Here is a 9,120-nt window from a genome sequence, read left to right on the forward strand (position 1 = left end):
GAAGACTGAAGTGAGAAAATTAATGGGTTGAGACAGTGAGAGTTTAATAATATTAAGGAAAAAAAGGCAAGGAAAAAAAACACAACAAAGAGGGAAGAAAATAAAAATTTAGAAAAACAAGTGATGCAAAAGAAAACAATTATTCCCCACCTGATCGATTCTCCGTCAGTCCCAGAAAAACAGAAGCCCTGGCTTACATCTAGCCATCCCAGGTTTATTGCTGAGGAGAATGTCATAGGGTATGGAATATCCCTTGGACCGCTTGGGTCAGCTGTCCCATTCCAACCTCTTGTGCACCCCCAGCCTCCTTGCTGGTGGGATTGAGTGAGAAGCAGAACATTCCCTGACACTGTGTGAGGACTGCTCAGCAAAAATGAAAACAGGAGTGTGTGGATACAAAAAAGCTGTTAGCTGTTGGGGCCCTCCCTCTGCCATGTGGTCCTGGGAGAGGGGTCCTGGGGGGGAGACACAGGGTTTCCCTGCCCCTGGTCAGCCTCATTCCCCATTGGTTGGTTTGCGTTCCACTGCGCAGGCAAAGGACCCTCGGGCCCCGTGATTGCCTCAGTTCCTCGGCAGATCCTCAGCCATGCGGCTGGAGAAATAAATATCTCTGAAACATCTGTCAAGAATCTGTCCTTATATATATATTTCTTTTCCACAGGCCTCGTTGTCTGATATGTGTGTTGCAGTTTCCCCACTGTAACAGTTAGCAAGGAATTTTCCTGCTTCTTCTAAACCGTGGGATACTTTTCTCTCTCATGGAAGATAATAGCAGAAGTTCTGTAAACTAAGAACACTTGCGACCTTGTAAAAGTTTTGTTTATAGTGCAGTTGAAAAATATTTTGACAATGGATGTTTTAGGATTTTAGCCAATCACCCCAAGGGGTGGCTGATCTTTTGTCCAATTAGATTATGAAGAAAAGGGTCTATAAAAGAGTTTGTAAAATAATTAAATAGATCAATCTTGCTGCACAATTCCTGCCTGCTGGACCTTCTCTCCTCCTCCCTACCGCTGCGGGACACGGTAATATTTTACGGCATTAATAGGAGTGGGTTATCAACACTATCACTGGATTTTCAGCACAAATCCAAAACATAGCCCCACACAAGTTAGCACAAAAAAATTTAACTATCTGAGCCAAAACCAGTATTTCCAGCAAGAATCAAGCAGTGTATCACCTTTTGCCTACCTATTGGAGAAAAGTGAAAAAATGAATCTTTTATATGGCAATATGGTCAACACTTACAAAAAATTATCATAATCAATTAATTTTGGAAAGAAATGCCATCAAGTACTATGATACTTGGACACTTTTGCTATATGCATTTTTAAATTGTGTCTTTCATCAACAATAATCAAAATGTTTGGGTAGGAGTGCAATTATTTGAGCTATTTTATAATTGAGAAATTAAAAGATGGAGTCACTAAATGAATTAAGTGAAGCAATACTTGCATCTTGGGCTGCATATAAATTTTCTAGAAAGAAAGAAAGAAAGAGAAGAAATAAAAGAGAAAAATGCCCTATTTGGTCACAGAGAGAGTTACTCTTCAGTTTAAAATGTTTTCTGTGCAGTAAGACTTGCTTGTGTTTGATGGAAGCAAGAAAGGTGAATTTGAAGATGGTCTTCTGGAGAAAGGTTTAGAATACAAGCTATCTCAGGTTTCATGAGTGAATGGTCATAATTCTTTGTTTAATATTCAAAGGTGAGAGCTAACAGCTTACCCTTCTATATCTTGGTAACAGGTTTTAGAAAGAATGCAGACATGATTATACTTTATCATAGCTCTTTTGATAATGTGCATTTGATATGCTGTGAGAGTACTTAGCAGATCTGAACCCTGCCATGGCTGTGTCACAGATTCAGCAGGTTGCAGGCAGAAGATAGGTACTTGACCAAAGCCAATTTAGGTCATGTGCAGATGCAGAACTCTAAAGCCTCAGTGAAAACTGAGGGTAGGCTAAACAAGGATGTGCCTACTGTAACTGAGTGATACTGAGATGGATGGCTTCTGAGCAGTAATTAACAAGGCTGCAGTTTTACAGTAAATCACCTTTTCCTTATTTCGGTAACCCAGACTTCAGAATGTACAGACCTCACTTACTGCTAGACTATTCCCATTCAATCAAAATGCATTAAAAAGCTGATGGTCAGGAAGCTCTACTTATTTTGGTACATGAAAAATAATGTTTTGCTCATGGTCTACATAATGTCTAGTCCAGTTTAAAAGGCATCTTACACTTTTTAAAACCTTGTAAATAAAGACTCCCTTTATTTAAATATGTCAATGTAAGTCTGTTCGGTAGCACTATTCATTATTATCATATAACAGCTTGTTTTCATTGTAAAACTGTACATAAATTGGCTTTCACACAGTTCTTTTCATTTTAAACAGATAAATTTTAGTAATTTATTTCCAATAGCCAAAGTGTTTCACAAATCTTATGTCGAAGTCAAAAAAGTATCTTCTGATATTTTTATATGTACACTTGCCGACTTGAAAGTTCTAGTCATCTCACACAATTTTGAGTGCCTCAGATTAATAATGAAGATATTATATTTTGTAACTTCTATTCTTGGTCCTGACTGTTCTAATAGCAGTAGTGTTAATACTTTTGATTATTTAGAACCTACATCCTCAACTGTTTGGTTAATTCCTTGACTGATCTAAATTCTTTTATATTATTGTGAAATGGAATATTAGAAACTAGAATCTACCCCATGAAAGACTAGCATGGTATTGTAAGCAGAGAATTTTATTGCTATATAAAAAGTGCATAAAACTGTTTACTCAAATTACACATACAATTTTTTTTTTTTTTTGTATTAAAATTACAGGGTTTTTTTCTTTGTGAAAGTTTATAAACAGAAATTCTCAAGCTGTCTACCTGCACCTATAGAGATAATTTCACTTAAAATCAGAGAGAATTATGTGTTATGAATCAACAGAGAGCTGTGACTTGAAACTCTAACTGGAACTTAAAATATACCCTATACCTAAAAATATGAGCCTTCCTAACTAAACAGATCCAAACAGCATTTTCTTTTGCACTCTGACAAATAGCCTGAGAACAAAATAATTTTATTTTATTCAACATAGTTGATATTTTCTCTTCTGTTTTACCTCCGTGCAAGAGAAAAGCTAAGATATATAAAAAGCTCTGAAGAGATCTTAAAGGAGACTGAGATAGACTTACCTCAAAAACCAGCATTCAAGCACTGAGGACAGTCACTTTTAGAGTGTTAGGCCCAGGCTCAGTTACCTTCTGCAGCTCAAAGTAAATAGTTTAAACCTAGATTTCCTAATTTTCCCTGACCACAGAGTGAATCTCAATTTGTCAGAATTTGGTTAGAAATTCTACCCTGGACTTGAAAAAAATTTCTTCATTATGAAATTTTTATTAAAAAGATATAGATTTCTGTGAAAAGCTTTGGTTTCATCAAGACAATGTTTTCTTATAAAAAATGTTTTGTCAAAATTATTTTCACCAGATTTTCCTTAAAGAGACAAGATGACAACTTTCTGATATTATTTAAAAGATATCTACTATTTTGCTTCTCATTTGGCATCAGAATAAACTTAGAAAAATGTGCATGATTCTGCAGCATTTGGAAACTGTCACAGTTTCTGAGAATGACATTTTAGTTTATGGGAAATCTCATAAAGAATGTTATCTATGTTTAAAAGTAGCTCAGAAAGAAGCTAAGCTGGAGAGACTACAATTAAACTAAAAGAAATGGGTGCATTGACAGGCTCAGTTCTTGCCATATTTCGCCTCTAATGGCTTTGCAATCAGGTGAAAAGTCTAATGATTTAAAAGCCATCTCTTAAAATTATATTGGAACTAAAAGTGACAAGAGAAAAAGAAAAGAATACTGTATAGAAAAGCTTTATCCAGCACCATAGTTAATCACAAGGCAGGAGAAATAAACTCTGAGGACAAAATTCAAATGCCATGTGAAAAAAATTCCCTTATTTTCAATTTTTATCATTTCTGAATTTAAGAACATGCAAATCAGTCAAAATCTGCACAGTTTTCATCCTCGGAATTTCTCAAAATAGTATTTTAAAATTTATAAGGATTTTACTCAATCTTTTCTTGAAGCCAATTCTTCCTATGACTTAAATGCTTAAAATATTATCCATATCTGACATAAAGCACAGAGATCTTCCTGTGAGACAGGGCATTTTTGATTATAGTAGATGATTTTGGGGGTGCACAGGGGATCAGTAGAGTACACTTTTAAGCAACACAGATAACTGAAAATGTCTGTCATACCAGATATCAACACTTAGCACGTTTGAAAGAGAGCCTTAGACATAGAGATATTCACATCAGACTTGAAGTGTCATGTTAGTTTCATGTGAGGTCCAGTTAATAGACAATGACATTGTTAAGGTCCTTCCTGCCTGACAAAGATGGTTCACACAGCTGATGAGATTTAAAAATTTACTGTGGAATGAGCATAAGAGAAGTCCCTAATGATGAAGGCTGGCAACTTGTCAAGAAATTTTTCTGATTGCCTTAATTCATGATGACACAGAAATGTGTTTGGGTTCTGTTTTTATTGTCCTGCTACCCTCAGCAAAAAAATAGAAGTGAATTAAAATATTCATTAGAGGTCTTGTAAATAAGTATGTTGTTTCCTCATTTTAAGCTAAATTATTTTTAAAAATTTGTATACTTTCTGTTAGTCCAGGACCTAAAATTGTATTAACAGATTCTGTGGTTCACCTTATTCCAAACACAAAGCAGTTCTATTCAACTGGAGATAATATTGCATGATATTGTCATGATGGAGGAAATGAAGCTCCATAGGGGAGCAGCAAAGCAATGTCTCAAAGAGACACACAAAATCAATATTCCCAGCCATTCATTAGTGTGCCCAACAGGAGAAAGAACCAAGATGCCTTTCTAGGGTGCCAATGAACCAGTTCTAATAAGCTGAACATGTGGCAAATTACCACTTATCACTCTTGTGAATCAAATGAGTACCAGTTTTGGGGTCTTCAGCACAGGAAAGGCATGAACCAAATAGAGAGGGTCCAGAGGAGGGCCACATTTAAAATGACCAGAGGGCTGGAGCATCTCTCCCATGAGAAAAGTCTAAGGGATTTGGGGCTGTTCAGCCTGGAGAAGAGAAGGCTCTGGGGAGATCTTAATGTGACCTTTCAGTACTTGAAGGGGGCTTATAAGAAACATTTCAGGAAGACCTGTTGCAATAGGACAAGGTCTAAAGGTTTTAAACTTAAGGAGGTTAGATTTAGACTAGATTTAAGGCAGAATTTTATTTTACAATGAGGGAGTTGAAACACTGGAACATATTTCCCAGAGTGGCAGATGACCCAGCCTTGAAAGCATTCAAGGTCAGGTGTGGCAGGGCTTTGAGCAACAAGATCTAGTTGAAGATGGCCCTCCTTATTGCAGGAGGGTTGGACTAGATGACCTTTAAATGTCCCTTGCAGACCAAACTATTGTATGATTCTATGAAATGTGTTTATGGCAAGTTAACATGCACAGCTGAGCCATTCTGTCTTCCTACTTGTAATGCTGGATATTCCACAGGTTTGAGTATTATATACTTTTCTATAATGAAGAAAGACAGCTCTGTTATCTTTCCCTCCAGGCAAGTTGCACAAAGGGTAGTGTTCCCCAGCTTCCTGCATCTATCCAGCCAGCTGCAACCAGAACTTGCACCGGATCCACAGGTAATTGACTCTGAAACCCCCTTTTGCTGCCATGCCAGGTGTCCACCCATCAGCTGCATCAAATCCTGCTCTGAAAACCCAGGACCTCACAAAAGTGACGGCAGAGATGGGGTAACCCCATCAGAGCTGGCACCAGTGGTTCAGTGCCACAGGTGCAGCAGAGGAAAGCATGTCCATGTATCCCTGCACACCACAGAGGCTCCAGTGTTAGGTATGGGTTCTGTGCAAACACCAAGTGTAGTTTATGTGCAGAAGTATATAATACTGCTTAAATTGGATTGCAATAATCCCAACCACAGTGAAGAAGCATCTGGCTTCTCATTTTGCAACTTGTAGATTTTAAAGGCTAAAAAATAAAGCTGTAGAGGAGAAGTCAAACAAGTTTTGGACAACTTAAAAATATTTTTTTAGGGAATGTATTATTTTCAGTAGTCTAATGAAGTGTTTGCATTAATAAAAGAGGAAAAAAAATAGTCTGGGTGGGATGAAGAAGAATGTGAGCAAAGAAGAAAGAAAGTGTTCAGTGAAGTGAATAACAGTGTATTAATTATAATATTTGTTTGATCTTGTCAGAAAACATTGTTATGAATACTAATGTAAAAATTTCATTTGTTTGCTTGTTTAATGAAACCTGTCCTAGATGTAACTATTCAGAAATTTGCCATGAAAGCTATGTACTTACACTGGATATTATTCAATTTGCAGACAAAGCATGGAAGTTAAGACCTAGTAAATAAAGTTTTCAGATATCTTTTCAATGGCCTGTCTTTTCCATAATTAAGCACATTACACAGTCATTGTTAAAATTATATGAACTGTCCTGGGATCTGGCAAGAAAAGATTGGTCTCCTCTCAAGGTGAGTACCCACATAAATAGTTAGCTACAGAATCAGTTTCACTTTTATACTTTCTCCTTCTGCCCTGTAAATCTTGATTTATTACATGTACAGCGACATTGTTTCAACAAGGGGATTGTAAGTGCCCCATTATAGAACCATTGATTGATGCAGATTTGCCCACGGCAGAGACGAGAACTGAACTGAGCTCCCATACATCCTGAACAAATGTTGTAATGACTAGGAGGCCTTGAGGACGTGGTGTGACACCTGTCCTATTGCCACCACTTCATTCTCCTCTAAACACGGTACTCGGTTAAAAGGAAGGATTATAGGTAACAGCCTTCAGGAGTAGGTTACCCAGGTAGATAGAAAAGCATTTAGAGTCCTAATAAGAGGGCAGGACTTACCCTTGTCCTCAACTTTTTAAAGTGGAGGTCTCCAGGTTATTTCTTAAGCTTCACCATTTGCTGACTTTATGGTCAGATCATGTGCTGAGGTACCCAGCCCTCATTATGCTGTCTGAAAGCACAAATATTAGATAAGAGACAAATACCTTGAAAAGAGGCAAGAGTAAGTAACTATAATTTTAAAAATATAAATTTATTTATTTATTTTTATTTAGTATTATTCAATTACCTTTTAAAGAGCAGCTGAAGGTGGTAAGGACCTTTGGAATTAGTGTAGTCATACCTCCTTGCTCAAAGCAGTCTCAGTTACACCAGACTGTCCAGGACATTATCCAGACAGGTTTTGCATATTCCCAAGGATGGAGACCGCACAAAATCACTGCACAACCTGTTCCGGGGTATGGTCACCCTCAAAGTAAAATATTTTTTCTTATAATTAAGGGGAATTTCCTCTGTTTCAAGTTGTACCTATTGTCTCTTTTCCTTTCATTGAATAAGAAGAGTCTTTCTTGCCCCATCAGGACCCATTACTAAGACATGCACATACATACACAGAAAAAACCACACACACAGCCTTCTCATTTTGATGATAAACAATTTCAGCTCTCTCAGCCTACCCTTGTACAACACCACTGATTCCTTAACCATTCTCTCAGCTCTTTGCTGTACTAGGGAGAGAGATGGACATACCTTTCCTGTGCTCTCCTGTACTGCTTCTTCTGAGAGTTCAGTTCGGGACAAAGCACTCCAGATGTGTCTCACCAGTGCTAACTAGAGGAGGAGGACCACCTTCTTCAACCTGCTGACAACACTCTGTCTAATGAAGCCCAGGAGGCTGCTGGCTTTCTTTGCTGCAGGAGCATGTTGCTGACTTCTGGTCGCCTTCATGTCCTCCAGGACTCCCAGGTCATTTTCTGCAAAGCTACTTTCCACATCATGGGCCCCAGTCCATAGTCCCTTAACCCCATAGGAGTTAATCCTCTGCAGGTGCAGGACTTTGCGTTTCCCAGTTTTGAACTTCAGGAGCTCTGTGAATGCCAAACGTTATCTGAAGCCATGCTTCAGCATTGACAAACTTTTGCAAGATGCACATGGAAGTGACAGTTTTAGAATCAAATACGTCCACTGCCTTATGAAAAAATACCTTTCTCTAATTCAGCATTTACTGCCATCTCACCACCTCTTGTTCTCCCTTCCACTGCCTTCCATAAAAATCCCACCCAAAGTCAAAAATCCCAAGTTAAAAATTATTTTACCAGCAAGATCCTTAGTAAATTGCTCCTATTTGTAATTTACTGTTGTCTGTTCCAACTTCTAGTACCCTTTATTTTCCTACCCTAGATCTAAAATCTTATTTTAGATGATAGAAACAGATTGTGTTTGATGATGAACTGAGCATTTCAGCTGACCAGAAAAAAGACTGGCAATTTCAACCCTTGTCTGCTCCTCAGCAATAAATACCATTCAAGAGACAGCTTGTCTGCTTCTCAAAATTAAGTCCATCAGGTTCACAGGTTGCAGTTTGTACACTAGAGTTTTGAGTAAACCAATAGTTTCTAGTTTCCACTCAGGAAGGCAATGATTTTTTTGAGGGATTTCTTGGTTACAGAAAGTTAGCTGATTTCTGAAAGACAGGATACTGATACCAGAAACACCATTTCATCCTGATCTAAACAACAAATAGTTGAAATGAGAGAATGCAAAGGAACTACATTCTCTGTAAGTCTTATCAGCATTAGATGAAAATTCCAGCTTTTAAATCTGCAGCTTTGCTTGGTTTGTCGCAATTTCTTTTCCTGAGAAAATTTCCTACTATTCACTGATAAAACATATTACTGCATGGTAAATTTAACAATTAATGTACCAGCTTACCCATGTGAACTCACTGCCTTATCATAGAGATGAGTTCTTAAAAACACATTTTTTAAATGTTTGTGTGTTACCTCATCTTCAAACAGAACAATATTTTATCAAAATTCTCTAGGTCTTTACAGAAAAAAAACATTAACAATTCATGATTCCAGCAGCAAGGCAACAAGAGACATTTAAACCATTGTCAAAGAGCTGCTCAGAAATGTATTGGCTTCATTATCAACAGAATTCAGCTCTCAAACATATCCCTGTACTTCACCTCCAGACAATACAACCTCTGTCTTCTCCTAT

The sequence above is a fragment of the Aphelocoma coerulescens genome, chromosome 1A, assembly GCF_041296385.1.
Source record: "Aphelocoma coerulescens isolate FSJ_1873_10779 chromosome 1A, UR_Acoe_1.0, whole genome shotgun sequence".
NCBI lineage: Eukaryota > Metazoa > Chordata > Aves > Passeriformes > Corvidae > Aphelocoma > Aphelocoma coerulescens.